This window comes from Otolemur garnettii, unplaced genomic scaffold, assembly GCF_000181295.1.
Source record: "Otolemur garnettii isolate 467f Iridium unplaced genomic scaffold, OtoGar3 scaffold00020, whole genome shotgun sequence".
NCBI lineage: Eukaryota > Metazoa > Chordata > Mammalia > Primates > Galagidae > Otolemur > Otolemur garnettii.
In genome coordinates, this window is record NW_003852415.1 from 24,264,941 (window position 1) to 24,290,859 (window position 25,919).

At 41.1% G+C, this 25,919-nt stretch overlaps 1 non-coding gene across 1 annotated transcript; it reads left to right on the forward strand.

Annotated features, from left to right (window-relative positions):
- Positions 1–10,662: 10,662 nt before the first annotated feature.
- On the forward strand, positions 10,663–10,769 carry LOC111724225. Its single transcript, XR_002772556.1, has one exon. It is a non-coding gene; the product is annotated as a U6 spliceosomal RNA (small nuclear RNA).
- Positions 10,770–25,919: the final 15,150 nt, after the last annotated feature.

Genomic DNA, 25,919 nt, shown 5'->3' on the forward strand with positions numbered 1-25,919 from the left:
TTGCAATTTTTTAAGAAAATTGATAAGATGATATAACAACATGTATGTTATTTAACCTTTGTAAGGAGTTCATCAAAGGGGTCATGTTTTACAAAAATATTTAAGATTTGTATTAGTTTCCCTCAGGGCCCCTCAGTTCTTTCTTACTCAAACCTTGCTCATTGGAAGTATGTGTCATTATTTATTCATTCAACAGATACCTACTGAATGCCTATTTTGAGTCAGGCATTTTTCTACTATCTGGGGTAGAAGAATAAAGAGCAACAGTAACCAAACAACAAACAGACCTATTCTTCACCCTCACTAATATTCTAGACAGGAAAGATGTTCAATTATTGAATAAATACTGCTAGAATATCTACTGTGTTCCAGAGAATACTTCTAGGTGCTTATAATGCATCAGAGTACAAAAAAGATAAAGGTTTCTATTGTCATAGAATATACATACATTCGGGCAGGACCAAAACATGTAAACAAATTTGTTATAATGTATGGTGATAAATGCCATGAAGAAAGATAGAGCAGGCAAGTCTGGGACAGGGTTATTAACTAGTCTTCCGCTATTAGATACTTACTTCTCAGTGTCTTTATATGTGATTTGAGCAGTTCTTCCGATAGTTTTGTCAACTTAATGAAATATTGCATCTTTTGCATGACTTGAAAATATACTTTACAAATGATGAACATCTTCTTTGGTTTAGATTAATTTTTTTTTTCAGAATTTCTTGTTTGGTGAATAAGTAAGAGGCTGGCCGACAACAGCAGTGACCGGCCATTGTCAACCTCTTAAATGAGGAGGCATGTTGGAGTACAGTTCTATTTTGGTAAGTAATCACTCTGTTGGTTAAACATTTTCATCTAAGTGACAGTTTTGCTTTTCCAGGCCACCTAACAGGCATGGGAAATGACATTATGAATATCTCTATAGGGAATCTCCTGTGTATGTGTGTGCAAGAATATAAACATGGCTATGAAAATCATAACTATGTACCTCAGTCATGGAAAGACTAAGGAAAATCATACTCCACTCAACTTGGCTTTTTCATCATCAATGCACCATGTACATGTTGGATATTCCATGGTAAACAAATGAGAGAAGTATCATTGTGGCTCTAGGGACACTCACCAAAACCCACTGGCTTCTTCCAGAGAGTCTCAATGTAAGTGAAGACTAGCCAATTTTCTTTTCTTTTTTTTTTTTTTTTTTTTTTGAGACAAAGTCTCACTCCTTAGGTAAAGTACCACGGTGCCATAGCAACCTCAAACTCAAACTTAAGAGTTTCTCTTGCCTCAGCCTCCCAAGTAGCTGGAAATATAGCCGCCCACCAAAACACCCAGCTAGCTTTTTTATTTTTAGTAGAGACAGGGTCTCATTCTTGCTCAGGCTGATCTCAAACTCCTGAGCTCAAATAATCCACCAGCCTCAGACTCCTAGAGTGCTGGGATTATGGGCGTGAGCCACAACATCCAGCTCTGGTCAATTTTTTAACCTCCTTAAAGGGAGTTCCAAAGTATAGTCATATGTAAGTTTTATCTTCAAAGGTATCCTGTTTAAATAGTGGAAGAGGAGAGTAAACCCAAAGACCTCTCTTTTGGGGGTTCAAATGCATCTAAATAGGATGGGTACATTTTCCTTCACATCTTCCATTCATTTGGAAGTTATCCTTTAGCATCAGGAGATTGTTTTCCAATACTGTATAAAAATTCTAATACTAAATATGTAAGGTTAACATTTGCCATCTTGTATATGTACACTTTTTTTTGCACCATCTATACACGAAGAGGGAGTTTATGAATGCTCTGGGAAGTCCAGCCTTTGTATACAGCTGCTATGGCTACATATTAACCTGTATGGATAAAGGTGTGAAAGGCAGCTACAATCATCCAGAACAGCAACAGACATAGCTCTTTGATGTTGTTTCCTAGGACAGATTTCCTTTTCTAGCTTGAAGCCCTGTCTAGAAATGACTCATTTCATCAAAGGAAGTAGACCAGCACCATGCCATTGCAGCCACACACAAGTGCTAGTGTTGCCCTTGCCTTTCAGAGAAATCCCTGTTGGCAGGCAAGACTCAGACACGAAGACCAAGAGGCATTCTTGCAAGGCCAGGGCTCTTATGTATCAGGGGAAAGCCAAACCTTTTATTTGTTCTCTCAGAATACATACCCAAAGTCCAGCCATGTATGATTGTAACATAGCTTCAGCAAATATCCTAAGATCATGAGCAGAAAAAAGCTGGTTCACTTACCAATGTCACTAGGGGAAAGAGATAAGTACGTAAGCAACTTCATAAGACTATCATCCTATAAGTCAGTTTTCATTACATTACATGCATTCAAAATGTTTTGGGAAGTGTAGAAATGGCTCAACTGTGTCTTGTAACTCTGAAATGACAAAGGAAAATACTAGCAGAGCACTGGAGCACAGTCTGGCAGAGGGCAAGGAAGAAAGAGAAGAGCTGTGGGCAGTGAGAAAAGCTAAATGCCACAAGGCCTGTCAAACATGAACACTAGATGCAAGTATTAAACCAAACACATTGAGAGGAAGACCATAACCTACAGGAAAAGCAGCACGTGGTGGCTGTGAGTCTGCCTGTGTTGGAGGGCGCTACTACATAGCATTTCCACTTCCTATCCCACCCCACATCGGCACAACTTCCCCAGTCAAAAGAAGACAATTTCACATGATTTGGCCTCTCCAATGATCTCCAGTAAGCCCCAAAGGCAGGATTTTCCCAGCCTGTACTCTACCTCCTGAAACCTGTATTTAATCATAGACTAAGGGTTACTCCCTCGGGAGGTCAACCATTAGACTAACGATTGCACGTGACAAGAATCAGTGCATGTTTGCAGTAAAATATATGAAAAAATAAATAAAATGCATTAATATTTTATTAACCACCATTAAGATCTACTAGAAATAGAGTATATTACACTAGTAATAAAAGGGATCATAACATTATTGCAACAACAATAAAAACAATTGCTCTCATACATTGCCAGATTTCTCCCCCTCGCACGCAGTGATGGCCACCTACTGCATGTTATGTTTTTATCCTTACAGCCAGCATGCAAGGGAGGTTTTTGTATTGGACAGCTCCTCATTTTCTGTGCACTCAGTGTGTGTTAGAGGCTTTTGCTATCTGGGGAGGAATGTCTGGCCTCCTGACAGAACCCAGAACATTCATTCCCCTTATTCTCCAGTTGGGATCTGGATTTGCCACAGATTCCTACACACATGTCCTCAAGATTCTGAGAAAGGAAAGTTGTAGTCTATATGGAGGAGTATTTTACCAACTGCATTTTGCTAGCTAGGCTGCTGGCTGACAATGGACTTGAAGAGAAGTCAACTGCTCCAAGGGTTCTGTGTCTGGTGCAGAAGGGGCTTTGTGGTGGCTGCAGTCTAGTAGGTTTGGCTTCCTAGCCACCATGTGGCACCAGCAGCCCAGTCTGCAACAGCTTTTTCCCATCAGGCCACTTCTGGAAATGTCATAGAGGACATGGATCTGCAGACCTCCCAACTGTGCTACAAGATACCTAATGCCTTTTTTGCTTGTTTGTTTGCATTTTAGAAATTTGGGGGGAAATATACAGAACATAAAATCTACCATCTCAACCATTTTTAAGAGCATAGTTTGGAGTGTTAAGTCCATCTGCATTATTGTGCAAGTATTATAACCATCTCCAGAACTCTTTCACCTTCCTGAGCAGAAACTCTGTACCCATTAAACAACTCCCTGTTTCTCCCTCCTTCTAGTGCTGGTAATCACCATCCCACTTTCTGCCTTTATGAATTTGGCTGTTCTGGGTACTTCATGTAAGTGGAATCATATTGTATTTGCCCTTTTTTAAGTGGTTTGTTTCACCTTATATAATATGCTTAAGGTTCATCTGTGTTGTAATGTGTGACACGGTGTTCTTCCTTTTTAATGGTGAATAAAAAAATTTTCCATTATCTCTACCACATTTCGCTTATCTGTTCACCTTTCAATGGACGTGACTGGCCTCTGCCTTTTGGCTATTACAAATATGTTTTATGTTTAGTCTGAGTGCTCAAAGGCTAGTAGACAAGAGGAGTCCTCTCTAATTTTGAAGGTTCTATGCAAACCCTCAACTGATTTTATGAAACTAATTCACATTAGAGAGGAAAATCTGCTTCACTCACTCTACCAATTTAAGGGCCCGAAACACCATTATCTTTGGACACAAACTAAACATGAGCTATTTCAGAGTCTCAAGCCTGCCAGCTTTTTCAAAGTGATTGGAATATTAGAAATCAGGCTTCTCCATCTTGTGAATTTACTCTGCAGACTTGAGACTTGTCTACCTTTATAACCATGTGAACCAATGACTTGTATGAAATCCATCCATCTCATCTATTCATCCATAACGCTATTCCTTAGGTTTCTCTGGAGAACTCTAACACAGTATCTCATTGTGTGGTTGAGTCACAGAACCTTTGTTGACCTCATAAAGTCTTGAGGTAGAGGAGTCAGAGATAAAATGTTTGAATGGGCACCTTCTTGCAAAGTAGCGTTGGCAAGGTTCTGCTGACTAATTCTCCTTACAACTACTACTTTGGTGTATTATTTTGCTATATCAAAATATCACCAATGGAGAGGTGTCAAACAATGTAACTTTGTTGTCCCACAGTTCTAGAGATCAGAAGTCTGAGATCAAGACGTTTGCAGGGTTGATTTCTCCTGAAGCTATGACAGCCTGTTCCATGCCTCTCTCCTGGGTTCTGTCAGTTTACTGGCAATCTTTGGCATGCCTTGATTTGTAGACAAATCTCCCACCTCCACTTTCATTTTTGTGTTGTGTTCTCTCTATGAACTTCCCTGTATCCAAATTTTCCCTTTTGATGGGCCTATCAGGCATATTGGTTAAGGGCCCTTCCCTTACTCCAGCATGGCTCATCCTAACTTAAATAATTATATCTGTAGCAAAACTATTTTCCAATAAGGTCACATATTCTGAATTTAACACTTCAGTGACTAGATTTTGGGGGCTACACAATTCAATCCATAACTCCTCAGGTAGTATCATTTGCCTCTGAGTGTGTGCCTCTTGTGCTATCTGGGAAAACACACACATCTGCAGATAGAGTCTTCTCTCGACCAGTCAAGACCTCAGTAAGACTCAGAAATAACACAAACCCTTCTCCCCACTCCCTCTCCTGGCCTGGGGGTTGATGCAAAGCTGCACATGCATTATTGATAGACCCCCAAGCTTGCCAAGCTTGTTGGCTCTGTGTGTGGGTGTGTTTGTGTGTGTGTTCATGAAACAAAGAGAGAAAGGGTAGATAAAGGCACGTGCCAGGAAGTCACTCACTTTCATTAAGAGCATTTTCTGCCCATTTTCCAAGGGTGACTTTTGACAGTGGCTATGAGGCAGGCAAGGATTAGGACTGGCTTTTGAATGTTCATGAATAAATACACAACAAAATGGTGTCTGGGTGCTTGGTCACCTGCTTTCAAAAGTCCAGTGCAGCACTATCCTTTACACCTTCTTACCTGGCCCTACATCACTGAGGCACAGCTTGGTGGTTCTGCCTGGTCGTCTTCTCCTTCTGCTCCTCCAGCACCACCACCCCCACCCCCAATGCTCGCAGGTCCTCCTGGAAGACTCAGCCACTTATAGTTGTTGAGTGATTAAATATTTATAATCAGGGCAATGAGTGAGGTGTTGAATAATAAATGCTAAGGTTGAAGCAGCCTTAGATAATTTCTGTAGATTTCTTCATCCATGGCCCTTTTGATTCCAAAGTAAAAAAAAAAAAAAAGATCCTTTAATTAACTGTTGGAGGTGCATCTGTGAGAATTGATAGGCTTTTATCATTATTTTGTTCTGGAACCACTGCCCTGCCATAGGGCTCACTCTTTTTTTAATGTTACCAACCCCATTGATACGAAGATACCACGGGGTGAGGTGAATATGCCCATGTTTGTTTCTGAACACTCAGAGGGAATGCATTTTGTTTTAAACTCAAACTTCTGGACCACAGATGCCCTGTAGCCATTTCTGTATGAGGAAAAATGTTTTGGAGGCTCACTATGAACAAGAAAGAAGCTTTCTTTTCATGGACATGAGAAAAACAGTTAATGCTAACAATTTACAAATGATTGCATTTAACTCTCACCACAACTGTATATGGAAGCTATTGGTATTATTCTGATTTTTATAGTTAAGGAAACCAAATCAAAAAGATGTTAAATAATTTGCCCAGGGCACAGAGTTGACAGACAGCACATCCTGGATAGAGACTGTGCCTATGGATTCCACTGCTCACTCTGCTTTGTCTATACCAGGTGGCATTCCAGGGAATAGGGAGAACGGAATAAAAAGACAGGTCAGAAATGGTCCTTGCTCTGGTGAATAGTTCAGAGCAGGAAGGAAGAGATGCCCAAGTACATAGCACAAAAAGATACCATAGACTGTGACTTCTCCTTAAATTCATGTTGAAACTTAATCCCTAATGTGACATTATCTGGATAAGAGATGGGGGTGGGGTGGGGAGGTGACTAGATTATGAGAGTCCTACCCTCCTAAATGAAATCAGTGTCCATTTAAAAGAGATTCCAGAAACTTCCCTCACCCCTTCCTCCAAGTGAGGACACACTGAGAATATATATGAAGGTAGAAGCAGGTTTACACAAGACACCAAATCTGCCAATGCTTTGATCTTGGACTTCCCAGCCTCCAGAACTGTGAGCAGTAAATTTCTGTTACTATAAGCCACTCAGTCCATGCCATTCTGTAATCACAGCCTGAGTAGACTAAAACAGAATCAGTCAGTCCTCAGAAGCAAGGATGCCAAGGTAATAAATATCTTAAATCGTGGAAGAAGATTTGGAACTAGATAATAAGTAGAAACTGGAAGAGTTTTGAGGAGTATGCTGGAAAAAGCCCACTTTGCCATGAATGGACACTTAATGGCAATTCTGGTGGACTTCAGGGGGAAGGAAAAAAACACTGGAAAATTGTACGGAAAGTTTCAGTCTTCTTAGAGAATGCCTAAGTAATCCTGCACAGAATATTGGTAGAAATATGGACAGTATAAGCCTTTCTGATGAGGTGCCTGATGGAAATTATAAACATGCTATGGACAACAGAGGAAAGGTCACTTTTATTGCATGCATAAATTGGCAAAGAACTTGGCTGAATTGTGTTTATATTCTGGTGTCGTGTGAAAGCTGGAACTTCTGAGTGATGATCTGGGATATCTGATGGAGGAAATTTCTAAGCAATGTGTTGAAGGAACTACCTGGTTTCTCATGATGGTTTTATAGTAAAATGCAAGAAGAGAACATTGTTTTAAATGAATTGTTTACCAAAAATAAAGAAGAACGTAATGATTTAAAAAATTCTCAGATTATCTATATTGAAGAAAATGAGACAGTCTATTCAGGAGAGAACACTAGGCTGTGGCCATGTGACCTATGATAAGAAGATTAGTCAGTTATTTCAACTAAACCCAGGAGTGATTGTGGGAGACAATGGAAGAATTCAGAAATCTCCAGAGATGCCCTTCATCCATAGTGTTAGGGGCCCTGGGGGAAGAACAGTTTCAAAGGAGGGACCATAGGTGTGTGCAGGAGCTAAGAGAAAAATGTCCTACACTATGTCCCTCAGACACCCCATGTGTGTCTCTGGAGGGCTCTGGTGTGGAATGTGCTGTACTCAGCAAAGTCATGGGGACATGGCTGCCACCACGTAGTTTCAAAGAGTGAGGCCTCCTGAGAGAGCCACAGGCTCAGAGCCCCAGCCCTGGTGAGCCTTAGGGCCCAGGCAGTAAACCGCTCTGGGGGTGGGTCCAAAGCACAGAGTTACCAAGGGTGTGATGTCACCCAAAGCTGTGTGGCAAGGCTACCTGGCACCTCACTGCCCACCCTCCCACCTGTCTAACACCCCACCCCAAAGCTCTGGAGACAGTACCTCCACCCAATGAGCCCAAGTAAGTATACCCCTAAGGGCTATTTAGACAACAGTGCCAGAACAGAATGTTTTTGTCTTGTTCTATCTGCAAAATTTAGAATTAACCGGCCGCTTGCTCACACAGCTGTGAGGCACAGATTAGAAAACAACCTTGAGGAAAAACAGATCAGAAGTCCAGAATAGACCAACAGTAAACTACTGATGACAAGATCCACCAGACCACCTACTGTTTGCTGATAACCATCCAGCAAGTCATGAGGCTGTGCACAAAGCTTGCTTTCTGCCTCCAACCCCCTTCACCCTTCCCTTTATAAGTTGCTCAGTAAGCAAAGGAGATGAACTGGTCTTTGAGACAGTAGTCCTCCATCTCCACCAGCTGCCAGCACTTGAATAAACCACCTTTCCTTCCCAATACTCTCCTCTCATGTTTTGCTCTTGGGACACCAGCAGGCACGCTGACCTACAGCAGCAGCCGAAGGTGGGACCTCTGCCCCCTTAAGCCTGGCAGACAAAGCCTCCAGCCAAAGAAGATTATTTTTGAGGCTTACTATCCAATGGAATTTGCCCTGTCAGGTTTTGGACTCACTTTGTTACAGCAACCCAGAAAGATGAAGACAAGGGTGAACCACAGTAATAAAGGTAAATAGAAGAAAAATGTCTGAACAGAAGAACAAATGCCCAGCTTTGTACTGATGGGTCCGGGCAGGCTTCACAGAGAAGGAGATACATGAGCTGGAACTCAAACATAGCGTAGAAGTTTGCCTAAGGATGACCTCAGGAGTAGCCAATCTTTCCATTTTCTGAGTGGTTCCAACCTGTCCATTGGAATTTCCTTCAAAGAGAACAGGATCGATGATGTTGCACTCCAACCATTTCTTCCTTTCTGGATTAACATTACAGTGTTGTATTCTAAAAACAGAGAATGAGGCAAGGAGCAATGGCTCATAACTATAATTCTAGCACTCTGCTAGACCCAGGCAGGGGGATCACTTGAAGTTAGAAATTCAAACAAGAACACGACTCTTTTCTACTAAAAACAGAAAAATCAGCCAGGCATAGTGGTGGTATCTATGCTATCTGCTACTTGGGAGGCTGAGGTAGGAGAAATGTTTGAACCTAGGAGATTGAGCTAGGCTGATGCTACTGCACGCTAGCCTGGGGCACCAGAGTGAGACTCTGTGTCACAAAAGATAAAAATAAAAGTACAGAATTAGAGGATATTTTAAAGTAGTTTACATGTGTTCATTTATTCGCCAGAAATTTTATTACTCTACCTAGATAATGATACTATCAGAAATGACTTAATTTTTTTCTTTTTAAGTTTAAAAGCATCCTCCCTATAGAAAAGGACACTGCAAAAAAACAAAAAAAAGTTAAGGTATCCCATCTCTTCTATAAGTGTAAAAATAAAATTAAGTTGATGACAAGGCCTGGAGTCTTAGATAAACATATCTGCATGTACGTTTTTGTACCTGTTCTGATTGAAAATAAACCTCTTTCTACGGCATGAAACAAGAGAACAAAGCCGGGTTTCACCATGGTCATGAATGGGTCCATCATCTACCAGAAGCCTTATTCTATCAGGTTTTCAATACTGTCCTGTTCTTCTCTTTGCCCATTTCCCCTTGGGGACATTGGCACATGTTTCAAGGAGCTCAGATGTTGTCTTGGGTAACTGACGGCAGGCAACCTGCGGGGGCACTGACTTCTATTTCCTAAACTTTTTACTTATTTTAAGAACTAGGAAGTTATTCCTTTTGGCATTAAAGAATCACTTCTCTTCCAGCTCCCTTAAGGCAGAACCTTGAAAAGTTATATTCTTGAATGTCATAGATGCACTTTCTAAGCAGAAGGAGATCATAAATTTACATGCAAATCATATTTATTGAATGTCTTTCCATGCAAAACACTTTCTCAGAAGCATCTCTATCCATTACAGCATTTAATTTCTCACAAAATTTTATAGGTGAGAAATTTGGATTTCAGAAAAAGCTGAGTGACAAGCCCAAGGTCACCAAAATGGAAACAGTAAAGTCAAGATTTGACCTTCTGAATCCAACTGTATTCCTGATTCTAACTACACCTCCTCTCATGCCTATGACGTATTTATCTTAACACAGGACATCATGGTGTCAGGGAGCCCTTGAGCATGTTTCTTTTTATAAATCTGGGAAATTCCTGCTTCACTAAAGTGGTTTTTTCCTAAATTTATCTTTGTAGAATATTAGTTTCATGATGAATTCATGGAAAAAAGAGTTCTCTCGAACAAGTTTGGAAAAGGCTGCCTTAAACAAAGTTGAATCAACTTGTTTGCTGTTGGTATTCAGGGAGTCTTTAATACACTGACATGTGCTGTAGATTTTCAAACTCATTTTCAGTGTTACATTTGTTTAACAAATATGTATTATGTGCCAGACAGTGATGGAGGTGGGGTGGGGGTGAAGTGGTGGCTGTCAGACACAAACCCCTTCCCCACCGAAGTTTCAACAGGGTAGCAACGTGCTGAACAAGCGATCACACAGCAGCTCACTGCGAATCGCTGCTCGGCTGCTTTTGCATTTGCTCCCTCCATGGATTTCTGTTCCAGAACGTCTATGGGCATTAAGGTTAATATTTTCCTTACAGTTACTGTGATTTTAACTTCTAGGAGGCCGTGTGACCATTTCTTACACCTACTCCTCTCCTAAATATCAGTCTCTAGCTGTGGTTAAGAGCACAGATTTCGTGCTTGCTTCGGCAGCACATATACTAAAATTGGAACGATACAGAGAAGATTAGCATGGCCCCTGCGCAAGGATGACACGCAAATTCGTGAAGCGTTCCATATTGTTAAAAAAAAAAAAAAAAAAAAAAAAAAAAGAGCACAGATTTCCGTACTGGCCTGACACTTGCTAGCTATATTGGGCATATTGTTTAAATTTATTTAAGTCTCAGATCCTGCCTCTATAAAATGTGGGTAAGAATACTTATTTAATGTGGCTGTTGGGAAGAGGGGGCTTAGCAGGTGTCCTGTCTGTAATAAGCACAGGTCTCCTTCGTGAGGCCTCCTGGACCTCTCCCCACCCTCAGTGCTGCTCTGTTCTAGCCCAGTCTTTATCACTCTCTAACATACTATACGATTTATTTCACCACTATGCTTATTTTTTATTTCGTCGCTAAGTCTATTTTCTTTTCTCTGTCTTTCCCATTAGCATGTTAGTTCCAATGGCCACAGACATCTGTCTGTTTGCTGATGGATCAAGACAAGAGTCAGGCATGTACAGGAGGTGCTCAAAAACATGTGCTGGATTAACCTACACTCATACAAAATAACTGTTCATCAGTTATTTTCAGTTAAAGAGTGATCAGTTGCCACCCAGAGGCATCATGGTGGGCAGCTGGGGTGAGCAAGCTCTGCACCTGGGCCCATCACACTTACCTGTCCCCGCTGCTATGCGACAGACACCACTGGGCCCTCGTTGTGGTTGACAAAACTGAGACTCAGAAAGGAAGATTAAATAACAGGCATGTGTCTACATCACGAGTCTTAACCCAGGTCCTGCCCTTGAGAAGCCACGTCATGGCACGGTGTCCTAAGTGTCCTGGTGAGCAGACAGGGAAGAGAAATGTGAGGAAGGGAGGGTGACAAGACACCCACCTAGGCGATCGGTGGGAAAATGCTTTAAAAACAGCTCCAGGTTGCCTCTGATGCGGGCAACTTTGCCATGCTTTCTTTTATCTGGAGCTCTTTTCACACAGGCTCTTGGTATTTGGCTGTGTTAGTTAACCTGAAGGAAATAATAAACCCAGAACATCACACATGAAAAATCGATATGCAGGTCAAAGCTGTAGCTTGCAAGAGGAGAGCCTTTCTTTTCAAGCACAGTTTGTTGGCTACGCAGTAGTATTTCGAAAGCCCTGTTCTTGCCCTCTAGCTCCCAGAGAAAGAGCCCGCAATCCTAGCTGGTGGTGAGGAAAGGTGCCTGGTGCAGAAGGGCGCTGTGTTACCACTGTCTCTGCTTTATCCCCTTCCCAACAGGGGAAAGAGAGTAATTGCAAAGTCACAGAAGGCTGCAGAGATTTATCACCAGTTGCCAAGCCTTGCTGATAAGTTCAAGGCATCCTGATCCTAACAGAGGCCACTGCAGACAGAGCATTAGGCAGGAAGCCGGGGAAGGGAGGAGAGAGCAGAGGGGCAGGAGGCTGCCCCAGGTGAAGACAAACATCTCTCTGGGAGATCAGTCCTTCCTGTAGTCACTGTTAAAGTCATAAAAGGCCTATGACTTATTTCTTCCTTGATAATGGAAGAGACAATTAGTAATTACTGGACTTACTGTATTTGTTGTGTTAACCTAACCAAGAAAGGATATGGCCAAATTGTGCTTCGAAGCACATTTATAGAATAATTCAATGAAAGCTTTAAGAAGGAAATCAGCTGTACCACACATCACATAGGTTTACAGGGACAAACAGAACTTGGCAATGACCACTGAGAACTATAGATAATGTTTTTATTCCTACTTTCTTCATTTCATTCTTTCTAGAATTAATTCAAAGAAGTAGCATTCAAGGCCACAACTTTGCCCTAATTCTTTTTAGGAACATGTTTGCTGTCCTCTATAACATCCTAGAGGGGTGAATCACCCTAGAAATTCTCTGGAACTTGAATTTTACATGTATTATCTGACTGATTACCATGCCCCCTACCTTCTGCCAGTTGGCCCTTCCTGCCTACCCTGTCCCAAGCAGAGTGTAGGGCATATTGTCATTCCTCAAAGAATGTTTGTTGAATAAAATAGATGTTTTAAAAAGGCCTAGCAAGTAAAATTGTTTAAACAATCTTCTTTCTATCTCAGAAATGTTAAAATTCAATGAGTGTGACAATGGGTGCATGATTTAGAGAAAACTCTTCAATTATCTGATAAAAGAATTATTTAGACAGAGCCCAGTGAATATCAAGCCACATTAAAAATGAAGCATATAAACATGGAGAAATATAGTCAAATTCTTACAAATGACATTAAATGATTAAAGTGGCCAACAAAAATATATACATGGAATAAGTACACCTGTGGATTAAAACCAAATGTAACACATGAGATGCTCAATAAATACATGTGGAATAAATACAGAGAAATATGGGAAAATGAAAATTGGTATTAAGATGACAAGAATAGATGTGTGTGAGTTTAATTAATATTGATTGTTGCAAAGGTATGTCCATTAAAAATAAAATGTTTAAAAGATTGGTACTTTCGTTGGGTATTTCATTATTCTTCTACCATTTTTTATTTACAACTACAGTCAAAATGGATCTAAAACTTATCTAAAAGGGGTCCTATTTCTCAATCCATTCTGGCCCAAGTTTGTTAAAAGTCTCAAAACATTCCTTGTAAAGAAGAAGAATGGGACCTGCCAATGGAATATGGAATATGGAATATTCCTGCCAATGGAATATTTCCATTTCAAATGCGAATTACCATCTATTCAATGCCACAATAAAAATGCCCTTCCTTCATTTAAACTGCAAGTAAATTAACAACACAGTCTTTACATGGCATTTACAAACATTTTTGAAACATTAGTAAGATCACTTTCTCCAATCTTATTACTGGAAAAGGTAAACTGAAATAAAATGATGGAAGGAAGCTGAGAATTCTTGCTATTGATTGCTGTGCACTGTGGTTCCCATGACTTCACAGTTCAGTCATCGCACTGTCCCTGTGTGGAGAAGGCCATCTAAGCATGACATCATTCTTCATTTTTCCCTCCAGTATTGTGGCACAATGGCCTTGAAAGCCCACCAACTTTTCGTAAGAATAACCTCATGTTCAAATGTCAGGCCCCTCCCTCAAAACCCAAGTGAGAAACAAACTCCACTTAGAGTCAAATAACTTCCCCGAGGTCAAATAGTCATGAAAATATTCTTTGGGCATATACATATTTGTTTTCATTGAACTTGGAGATTCCAGATTTTTCAAAGACCAACTAAAGTCCCACTTCAAATGGTTGTAGCACTGTCTGTTTTACAGTAACAATTTTGACTTTCTCTTATAAACTTATGAGAACAGAACAAAGAGAGAAAAGTGTGGAACGTAAGCTGATTTATTGAATGTCAAACTGACATAAGATGATGGTGATAGAGTCTCCATCCTGATTTACATGGTTAAAAGGTGCTGGGGAGCTGTTTAAACAATCAGCTTCCACTGGCCTTGCTACAGGTCCTCGGAGGCCCACCAACTTGGCTGTTAAAGTCATTATGAACTAACTGTGACCTGCAGGCTAAGTCATGTTGAACAACAATAGAAGAACACATTAACAAATGCATCTATCAAAAGACTGGAGTCTGCTCAGAACCAAAGCATCAAGGAAATGTTGATCTCTTAGTAGGTTATTGTGCAAATATGAATCTAAGAAAGTAGCATTGGGTTTAAGTTCAAAGGACTTAGGTTTCATATCAAGAGATTTTACTTCTTGGTACACATGTGACTTAGGGACCTATTGTTTTGAGTCCTAAGTCTCAGTTTAGTCACCATTACATTAAGATAATAATTGCATCTATAGGGGTGGTACCTGTGGCTCAAAGGAGTAGGGTGCCAGCCCCATATACTGAAGGTGGCAGGTTCAAACCCAGCCCCGCCCCCCACCAAAAATTGCCAAAACCCCCAATAATAATTGCATTTATACAGTAAGGACTATGAAGTTTTTGTAATTTAGTGCTTGTAAGTAGCAGCTAGAATTTTAAATCTAATTTTTCAAAGACCACAGAAAAATGTTCATACTTGAGCCCTACTTCAGCTAACAAAAAATAAAAAACAAAACAAACTAATCAAATGGGACAACATTAAAATAAGAAGTTTCTCTCAGGCAGCCCTACCCCCCCCCCCAAAAAAAAGAAAAAAAGAAAGAAAAGAAACACACACACACAAATCTATAAAACAAAAATGTAGTTTATAGATTGGGAGAATTTTTCTTTTATTTTTTTGAGACAATGTCTCACTTTCTCACCCTTGGTAGAATGCCATGGCATCACAGCTCACAGCAACCTCAAGAGAACTTCTTGCCTCAGTTTTTCGTTTTTAGTAAAGACAGGGTCTCACACTTACTCAGGCTAATCTTGAACTCAGGAGCTCAATTGGTCAAACTGCCTTGGCCTCTAAGAGAGCTAGGATTACAGGCATGAGCCTCCTCACTGTGCAGGAGAAAATATTTGTAAACCATGTATCTGATGAGTGATTAATATTTAAAATATATAAAGAATTTGCACAGCTACATATTAAAACAAAAAATAAATAACCCAAGTAGAAACTGGGTAAAGGACCTAAGCAGACATTTCTCCAAAGAAGGCATAAAAATAGTCAGCAGATATATGACATGGAGATCAAAGTCACCGATCAGAGAAATATGGATTAAAACTGCAATGAGAGAGAACCTCACACCTGTCACGATACAGGAGATGAGTGAGAAAAGTGGGTGAGGGTGTGGAAAAGAGAACACTTATACACTGTTGGTGGGGATATACCTTAGTGTAGCCACTGTGCCAAATAGTATGGAGGTTCCTGAAGAAATTAAAAATAAAACATCTGTATGACTCAGCCAATCCCCACTGATGGATGAACAGAAACAGAAATTGTGATCTGTATACACAATTGAGTATTATTCAGCCTTAATAAAGGTGGAAATCCTGCCATTTGCAAGCCCATGGATGAAACTGAAGGATATTACGCTAAGTGAAATAAGCCAGACCCAGAAAAACCATACACAACATACACTGTATCTAAAAAACCTGAATACATAGAAACAAACAGGAGAATGGTGATTACCAGGAGTGAGTGGGGACAAGGAAATGAGAAAATGTAGGGTAAAGTGTAAAAAGGGAGCATTTGTATGGGAAAAATAAGTCTGGAGATCCAACGTGAAAGGTGTAAAAGGTTGCAGCCAGAGAGGAGGCCGCAGAAAATATGTTCAGGCCAGGTTTATTGAAAGGGGAAGGTGACCTACCTGGGCAGTGCAAAGATGGTGTCTGTATCTGGGGCAGTTCAAGAACATTATATGTGGCATGGGGGATGGGCACATTCCACAAGTTGCCCTCAGGTTAGAGTCCCTGGCCCTGAACTTCTGGGACATGGAGCTAGCCAGATCCTTTGTGTCTTTGTCTTAGGAGGACAGGAGGAGGGGAAGGGGAAAGGGTTTGCATGGGGCTGTGTTAGGCCCCCCAACATAATGTATAAGAGGACTGAAGTTAATAATATTGTATTGTATACTGGAAGTTTGCCAAAAGAGTAGATTTTATGTATTGTAATAGTCCCCGTTTGTAAGTGCAAGTTGAATGTCAACCTGGTGTTTATAACCTGAGGACTTACTGTAATGGCCCCATTCATAAGTGTGAGTTGTATGTAAGTCAGATGTTTGTAACGCAAGGAAAGAAGGAAGGAAGGAAGGGAGGGAGAGAAGAAGGGAGGGAGGGAAGAAGGGAGGGAGGCCTGTCTCAAACTGTCCTCTGACTGACAGAGATGTGAAAGGGTTGGGTTTTTCTATTTGTTTCTTTTTAAATGAAAGTCTATTTGTGATAGGAACGTAAGAGCATAGGGCTTAGAACACTGGTTTGAATCCTGTTTTACCCTTTTCCATGATTTTTTTCCTGAGCACGTTATTCAGTCCCTATTAACTTCAATTACTCACTCTTAAAATGATAATTAAAAAGCATGCAAAAGGCTCGGGGCCTGTAGCTCAGTGGCTAGGGCGCCAGCCACATACACCAGAGTTGGTGGGTTTAAATCCAGCCCAGGCCTGCCAAACAGCAATGACTACAACCGAAAAATAGCCCGGCATTGTGGTGGGCACCTGTAGTCCCAGAAACTTGGAAGGTTGAGGCAAGAGAATCACTTAAGCCCAAGAGTTTGAGGTTTCTGTGAGCTGTGATGCGACAGCACTCTACCAGGACAACATAGTAAGACTCTGTCTCAAAAAAAAAAAAAAAAAAAGCATGCAAAAGTGGGCCAGGCATTCTGGCTCAGGCCTGCTATCCTAGTACTGTAGATTGTTTGAGCTCAGGAGTTCTAGACTAGCCTGAGCAAAAGTGAGACACTGTCTCTACTAAAAATATAGACAAATTAACCAGACCTCATGTCAGGGGCCTGTAGCCCCAGCTACTCAGGAGGGTGAGGCAAGAGGATCTCTTGAGCCCAAGAGTTTGAGGTTGCTGTGAGCTGTGCTAATGCCATGGCCCCCTACCCAGAACAGCAGAGTGATTCTGTCTCAAAAAATAAAAATAAAAATAAAAACCATGGAAAAGTGGTTAGAATAGCTCCTGGCACTTACAGGGTGCTAAAAAATTATTTTAAAATTTTATATTTTTGTCAAATATTGCAGATGACTTTAGGCACTAGGCTATAAAATCTTTTCTGGAGCCTCAGAAACCTGAATTGAATTAAATACTTTTTTTTTTTTAATTTTTGGCACAAGGATTATAGCAGGTTGATATCTGTGTCTTTAATATTATTCACCTGAGAAATCACAGCACAAAATATTTAGGTGACTTCACAAAATATCTCTTTCCATATAGTCTGGAACAGGAGTGGATTAATAACCAGGCTTCAGGTATTCCAAAGTCCTCTGCCTGAATTTAGCTCTGCAGAACACGAAGCACTGAAGGCTTAGAGGCCCCTCTAAACCAGCTGTACTAGCCTCCCCCACCACTGTCTTCAGTATCCTCTGATGGTACTATTAAATGCTGTCTGACCCCACACCCCCAAACAATCACATTTGCTTTGCTAGTGTTAAGTATGGTCCTCAGGAAATTACAATAAAGACTAGTTAAGTTGCAAAGGAGAAAACTTAAAAGTCATTTTTTTCTCCTCTGAAATTTTTATGTGCTGAAATGCAAAATTCACTCTCAAAAAAGTACCACTTTTACAGGGCCTCTGGCATCAGATGTCCTAAAAATAGTCCAGAACAGGTAAGTGTGAACACCACGCCAGGAGGCCTCTAGCACCTTTTAGCGGAAATCTACACGTCTATTCTCAATGTTCGCAAACACTCCCCACCCCTCAGGAAGAGGTCCACTTTGGCTTCCTTTTCATTCAGGGCTAAGGACTGGCTTATCCCACATCACACAACACGTTGGCAGAGGACCTGAAAGTGGGCTCCAGGAAGCCTATGTCAAGTTGCCTCCTCTGACTTCGTAAAAATAGCTTTCTCCCCTGAGCCTCATGTGTAAGGAATATAGTTCAAATGATGGATTTTCATGTCATTTTAAAACTCCAAATGAGAAAAACATCCACAGACTGAACTGTTGTGTGTGTGTGTGTTGGCTTGTAACAAGAAAGGACAGACAGTGGCAATCATGCCAGGTGGGACAGTGTAAAGAAAACTTCCCAAATCCAAAGAGCAGAGTAGAAATCGATTGAGTAGACATGATCCTCCCAGCCTTAATCTCTGATCATTCTACAACTCAACGACAAAGAGGAGAGATAAGACTGGCATTTCTTGAGCACTTACCAGGCGCGGCACAGTATATTCACCAGGCCCTTCAATCCTCACATCCGCCCTCTGAATTGGGCTTCCCAAACCCCATCAAATAGCAGAGGCAATGAAGGCCCAGAAAGGGTAATTGGCTTCAATCACAAAGCTGGCAAATGATAATTAAATTTCAAGTGACACACCTGGTTGCTCATGACATGAAGCTGTTGTCTTTGCTGCATCGTTTGGATTAGAACATCTTAGAGCTATAAGGGTCACAAAGGCCACCTGGTCAACTCTGCAGAAATTCCCTTTCTACTATTGATTTACCTGCAGTCTGAGTCCCCTAGGGATGGAGATGCTACCTGTGACTCTACAAAATAGCTGTTACACCACCCCTTCTGATCCTGGACCAAAACCCACCTCCCTGTTCTGCCATCCTGAGTCCTATAGTGTCTGTCTCTTAGCACGCAGATAATAGGTCTTGGATTCATTTATCCAGTAAAAATGTATTAAGCCCCTGCTATGTGCCAGACCCTGTGTGTGGCTCTAGGCCCTAGCCACAAACAAAAAGTCAAGGGCCTTGCCTTTGTGGTTTTTAGTCACTCCATATTTCAAGACACATCCAGGCAGTGACCAGAGCCTGGACTCAAGCTTGCTGGATGAGACAGGGGTTTATTATTAGAGTGACACCTAGAGTGTAAGGGTTGGTCTACAAATGAAGGAAAAAGTTCAGGTTCTGGAATTTTCAGCGAAAGTTGCCCACTGGCTGACTTAGGTCTACTGACTTCAGCCATGGGGACTGATGAGGGCTGGATTCACCAAGATGTTTATGTAAAGCCCATTTTGCAGGGATATGAAGAGGGACCCAAGCTGATGGTCACATCAACACAGGCAGGATGCTTTCTGTTCACTGCCTGCACCCCCTGCCTGTACTCCCCAACTCCAGTGGTGAGTCTGGGTATGACAACATCTCTGGGAGAGCTTTGGAAAGACTGAGGATACGGAGCTTTGGACAAGGAATCTCAGATGTCACTCCAGGATGCAGTGACTTAGTCTTGCCCCCCTGGCCTCCCACAAAGGCCCCAAGAGCCAATCTTCTCTTGAAGTCCTGCTGATCTGCACAGATTCCTGCTTCTCTTCTGAGGTTACATGTGGAAGGGACTAGAAAGCCAAGGTCCTGTTCGGTTGTTCCTATAACAGATCCTTTCCCCAGTGGGTGGAGGGTTTGTCCACTGCTAGTGTCCCCCTCCCCAGGAATTAATCTAAGTAAGCTATTAGGCTTATTTAATGATTAAGCAATTGAGTGCAGAAGGGAGTCCCTGCTGAAGTAAGAGGAGTAGACTTTCTTCTTTTGAGAAAAGATAGAAAGAAAAATATTTCCTTTGAGATAGAGGAAACAGAAGAACCTCCTCCCAGAATCCATAAATGTAGCCTGTTGAGAGGCAGAGTATCAGGGAATCAACCACTGCTGTCTCCCCCAGGTTAGGATGAGCCCTGTCCTTGGGCTGCTTCTCCCTCTCCAATGTCTCCCACTAGGCACCGGGCACCTTCCTCGACCCCTTTTTCCTTGTCACAGCAGCCCCTCACTCTGGTCTATGACTAGGCCCAGTAATAACCTCTCTCACCCAGGCTCCACCATACTCACCAGCCCCAGCTGTGGTCTCCTCCTTCTCTGTATGATATCTGCTCCAGCCACTCTACTTCCTAAACCTGACCCTGACCCACAGCCCCCTGCCTAAATTAGTGACAGATAACTAATTCACTTAGGAGTGTAATTCTCTTTTGCATTTAATCTCACTATAGTTCATGTAGGATGCAGAGAGGAGTTTTCAACATAAGCAGGGATCTGGGGAACCTTAGCTCTGGGAGGGGGAGCATTAGAAGTGGACAAACCCTACCCAGGAGCTCTGTCCACTGGGTAGAGTCTTGGAAAGAGATCTGGTTAGCAAGAGCTCTGGAGAAGTGTCAATTATTCAGCTTTCCATTGGTCCACTCAACAAATAATAGTTAAAGACTGTGATACCCAAGCCACATGCCAACCACTATACCTATTCTCTCAGATTTAAATTCCAATAGAGAAGCTATAGATTAAGCAAATAGTCATCTAAACAATTGATTGGTAGACTACAAGTGAGATCATGACTTTGAGGTACAGAGACTGTATTTTATGAGCATATGGTTATCAAGAAAAGCCTGGGGGAATAAGAGATGGGTAAACAAGAATTAACCAGGAAAGAGGAAAGTTGTAGGCAAATCAAACATGTTTAGAGTCTAAAAAGTAGGCCACACTGGCCTCAGTGGGAGAGATGGTCCAGGAGTTGCCATGAGGTTGACTGTGGAAAAGTCCAGGAAGGAGGAATCAGAGCCACTTGGAGGAGAAAGGCTCTCCCAAAGCTGACTCCCTTCATCAGTCTCCATCCTTCCTGAGGTAGCATCACACAGCAGATAGACACTGTCTTCTCAAGTCAGCACACATGAGTTTGGATCTTAATTCTTCTATGTTTTAGCTGTGAGACACCAATTACTTCATGCCAGCTGCTCTTATTTTTTTTTAATATATATATATATTTTTTTATTAAGGGGATACAAATGTTTTTGTTATATAGATAGCTTTTTGCTCTCATTTTTATTACCTGTGAGATAACCACAATTATTTCTTTTCCAGAAGTTTGTTAAGAAGATTAAATAAGACATTATACATAAAAGTTAGCTTTTCATTGTCCACTGAAATGGCCAAGAGGTAGTGATACCTGAGTAACAGTGAGTTCTCTTTAACCCCAGATCTTGGTTTCTAGCTATCATTCTGCAATAGAAGGGACTGATCTGGAAAAATGGATGATTCCAGGACTAGGGCAGAGGAAGAACAAAATGAGTCTAGAACATCTCATAGTGCCTGAAGGTAAGGATGTGCTCAGGAAAAGAAGGGGGCTTATTGGAAGGACAGGATAGCCAATTTGAAAGAGTTTCCAACAAGGGAATCTAGGACAGTAAGATATATAATGATAAGGATGTCATCTAAGCAAGAAGTCAAAATAAGAACCTATGGGCCCAAACCAATATAAATATTTGAATAAATAAATGAAAGGGAAGAGAAAACTCTTCCTTATAGTGGGATTTTTCAGTTAAGAAATATATAAAAATAAATTTTTTTTTTTTAAAAATCACTCTTTGGAAAATGGCACATTACAAAATATCACAGTCAAGAATCATTAATGCATGCTAAAATTAGTGGGTCAAAGAATAGTGAGATGCAAGATATTTATAGTCTCAAAATCTGGTGCCCTAAGACCCTCATGGATTATTAAGGGCAAAACTACTAACTTTATAGTGGATAAAGCCTGGCAGATGCCAGGAGATCATCACTAGAGTGAACATCACTAGTAATGAAAAATCTCTGGAGCCTGGACTCTTCATACAGTGGAGGACACAAAATTAATTCTGTGCTATTTCTGTGAAAAATGCATAGCTTTAATTTGATCAAGAGGAAACATTGGACAAACCCAAGTAGAGACATTCTCTACAGTAGTGTTCAAAAGTCTCAAGGTCAAGAAAAATAGAGAAAGACTCAAGGGACTGTTCTGGATTAAAGAATATGAGGGTTTTCGCAACCAAATGCAGCCTTGGATCTGGAATCAGGTTCTAGACCAGAGGGAAAGGGTAATTGACAGGTTTGATTTGATTGAAGGCCATAGGTTAATTCCTATGTGAATGTCAGTGTGCTACCTATGACCATTGTACTGGGGGCAACTGGGTCCAGGGTATAATTTTGTACTCTTCTTTTTTGCAACTTCTATAAATCTAAATTATTTCAAAATTTAAAAGTTGGGAAAAGTTTTAACTAAATAGAGGAAAAACAAACTAGCTTAGTATATGGTATAAAAAAACAAGATGCTCAGCAAATGACATCTATTATTACTTTTAACAGAAAGAATAGATGGCTGGGGGTGCCTTCCACCCATTGTGTCTGAGAAAGCCTGCCTTGGCCTCGAAAGGACAGAGTGCAGATACAAAGTTGTTTTTCTAACTGTTCGAACTTCAAGGTCGCTGAGTGACTCTGTGGAGGAGAAAAATGTGCTGGATTCTGGAAAGAATAGCCCCTTTTCTTTTCATAGAATAGAGAAAGTGCACAAAACAAAATTGAGACAGCACAATAAGTCTTCAGCAGCCTGTTGCTATCAGTCAAGCCATTGTTGAGGCCTACGTGTTCAGGGCCACAGCCTGAAAAGAGATGCAGCTTCCTGACTTCCTAGGCAATTCACTTGGAATTGCATTGTCTCTGTGAAAAGAAAAACTTGGAGCCTAGAAGGGTAAAATCGGCTCACACCTGTGTAGACAGCCCGCTTAGCTCAGGGCATGTGTCTTTAGATGAGGGGGCACCTTCACCCTGGTATTGACTTGCAACCCCAGCGCCAGTGAATGTAGGAGTTACCTCTTCTCTCCTCCTGCAACTCCATGGTGCATACGATGACCTTCCTTTCGTTAAAAACAAAGTAATCTCCCAGTGTCATCCTAATGTTGTCATGTATTCGATTTGGGATTCTGTGCCCAAAAGGAAGGAGGAGGCACCTTGGATTTCAGGAGGCACTCTGGATTTTTTGTTTTTTCCTGCCCGCCGCAAACAATCGATTATCTCCCAGAGCTCTCAAAACATATTCTAAAAGACTTAGTGTGGTTCATGGGGGCTTCTAATGCAGCTTCATCTCCTTTCTTTCCCTCCTTGAATGTGAGGATCAGGAATAAGGGACTGCTTACAATTTTATGAGCACATTTTAAGATCCCGTGCCCCTGTGACATTTCAGTTCAGAAAGCACCTTTTCCCAGAAGTCTTTCTCAGACCTCATTCCAGCCACTCTCAAGAGCATAAATCATTTCCTGCTCTGTGGATGCTTTTCTTCCCCCTGCTGTACACATGCTGAATGATTTCTCATCAGCACCTTGTCTTCACTCCAAGACTGTGAGGTTCTTTCAGGCAAGGCCTGGACCAAATCCACCCCAGCATCCCCAGTACCAAGAATAGAATCAGAACTGTAAATGTTTTCCAATGTGGATTGAGAAGTACTTAACGATCAAACACATCGGGATTCGGTGGAAAGTGGTTTTTGGCCCACTCATAAAGCAGTTAAGATTTATGTATTGATAAACTATAAATTCATCTCTTCTCAAACAATGAAGTATTTGATAATAAAATGTTTATAAAATTTAATGAAAATACAACACATAATAAAGAAATGCCTAATAAAAAGGAAATATTCCACATTTTAAGCTATCATTTATGGCTTTCCATAAACATACATCTGCTCAAATTGATTTTCCCAAGTAATAGATTGAAAATTGATGTAACATTCTTCCATCATGGGGTAAATAGGACTTATGTTACTAACTTTATAAAGTCTCCCATACAATAAGGAAGATAAAGGCCTAATCAAGCTTGATACAATGTGTGTGGGTATATATAGCTATATTTATGTACTCTTTCTTGATTTGAATTAAACATATTCCAATTATATTAGTGTGTGATTGAGAAAACGTATGATATTCTTTGCAACCCAAAATATGCCTATTTGTATGCATTTATTTATATGCAATCTTCATGAGATTCTGTTGTTAAAAAATATTTTGTTCAAGGAATTTCATGGAGTTGAAATTACAAATGGGAAACAAATACATTGTCAGATAGACAAGTTGTCATACCAAAATAAACTCAGTTTAGTCAAAACCAAAAACTTCAGATTATAATAAACAAAACTAGCCACTTAAAACAGAAACTCATAGACAAGAGAAACACATCTTCTAAAAGCTTATAACTCATCTACACTTAATTACCAAATAGGCTACTTGAGGCAACTGATAATTTATCAATTGATTATGGAATTGAACGCACATATCAAATATACTTCTGGAAAGTCATTATATAATTTAAGACAATTTCTCATTTCATTCAATGGCACCTCCAACACCCTCATGTTCATGGCAGAGATCTAAAGTCATCCTCACCTCGCATATTCATATCTTCACCAAGCCTTGCTTATATTGAGTCCTCATGATCTTGTTAATCCACTCACTTCTTTCCGCCCCCTCCCCTGGCCACTTTTCTATTTTGTGGACTTCTACAACTTCTCCACTGGTCCCTCTGTGTAGTTCTCCATAGCCTCACACCTGTGACCAGAAGGATCTTCCCAAAGCAAATCTATTACTTTTTCCTGTAAGCCATTCAAAGCTTAACCTTGCCCTGGGAGGCAAGATCCACATTTTTGCAGGATGAACCCCACTGTCTCCCAGTTATGCATTCATTCATCTATTTATTCATTCCTCACGAGCACAAGCAATATGTATTCAGTATTGTCTGTTTGCCAGAAAGTATATGAGAAAAGACTGAACTGAAGCTCCTGCCCGGGTGTAGCCTTATGAGGGACCCAGGCCTACAGGGAAGTTAAGTGGCTAATAATTCAATCATTCTGTAATGAATGCCAATCTATTTGGCAATAGTGTTGTGAGGAGGGGAATACTTTGAAAATTTTTCTCTGCAGACATGGACATAGGCACACAGATTAGTGTTTTTGGAGAGGCAGGCAATAGGGTGAAACAGAGAGGCAGGTGGGTCCCACGAGAAGTATTATACCAAACACCTTGCTAGATAGCTGGATGTTTTCTTATTGGCAAAAGTGATCCGACAGACTTTTGTGATCAGGAGAACGATCATAACAAATGCACCTTTGAGCAGCCCTGTAATCTCAAGGTCTTTTTCTACACTCACTTGCTAAAACCGTTTTGGTTAGACTGAAGTTTGTCTGTTTTGCTAAAATTGTTTAGTATTTAAATTCTCTTGATAGATTTTTGAAGCTTCTTGCCACAAAATAGGCAGGGTTGAAGGAGTTGAGGGATGTGGTTAAATTAGAAAGCTGGGAGAAGGGAGGTCCCAAAGTCACCTTGGCATTAGTTCCGTACGAGGTGATCAAGACGAGCCGGGATAAATGCAGGCACTAAATTAGACTTGAAAAGGGATTTTCGTGCTTGTTTTTACAAGCACCATGAGTGCATGCCTTGACTGACCTAACATGTCACAGGCTAGTGTCAGTCTGTCCTGAGGAGGAGGCAGTGCTGCAGTGTTTGATAACTGATCTAATAGCGAGTCAGACATCCCTCTGTTGCCCTGGGTTCATTATGCTCTATCACCTTAATAAACACCCTCTTCCTCTGCTTATTCAGCCATGGCCTGGTTCCCTGACTTGAATTGTTTGGGACAGCTGGGTCTCTCCTGAGTGACTTGTCGAGTTGTATTATGGCACCTGACCTACTTTGTACAGGTCTCAGACTGCGATGCAAACAGCACAAATGCCATAAATGTCCTCAGAATGTCCACCTCCAAACAGGGTACACACAGAGCCTCGGGAGAGGCCTTCAGGATCAGCTGTGCTAGTCCTGACTCTTCCCCACCTTGTATGAGTATGGCTCAGCTTGCGGGATCACTGAGGACTGGCCAGCCAGCCAACACCCACGTATCCCTGATCATGGCAACTTCCTACCTCCCCATGCATTCA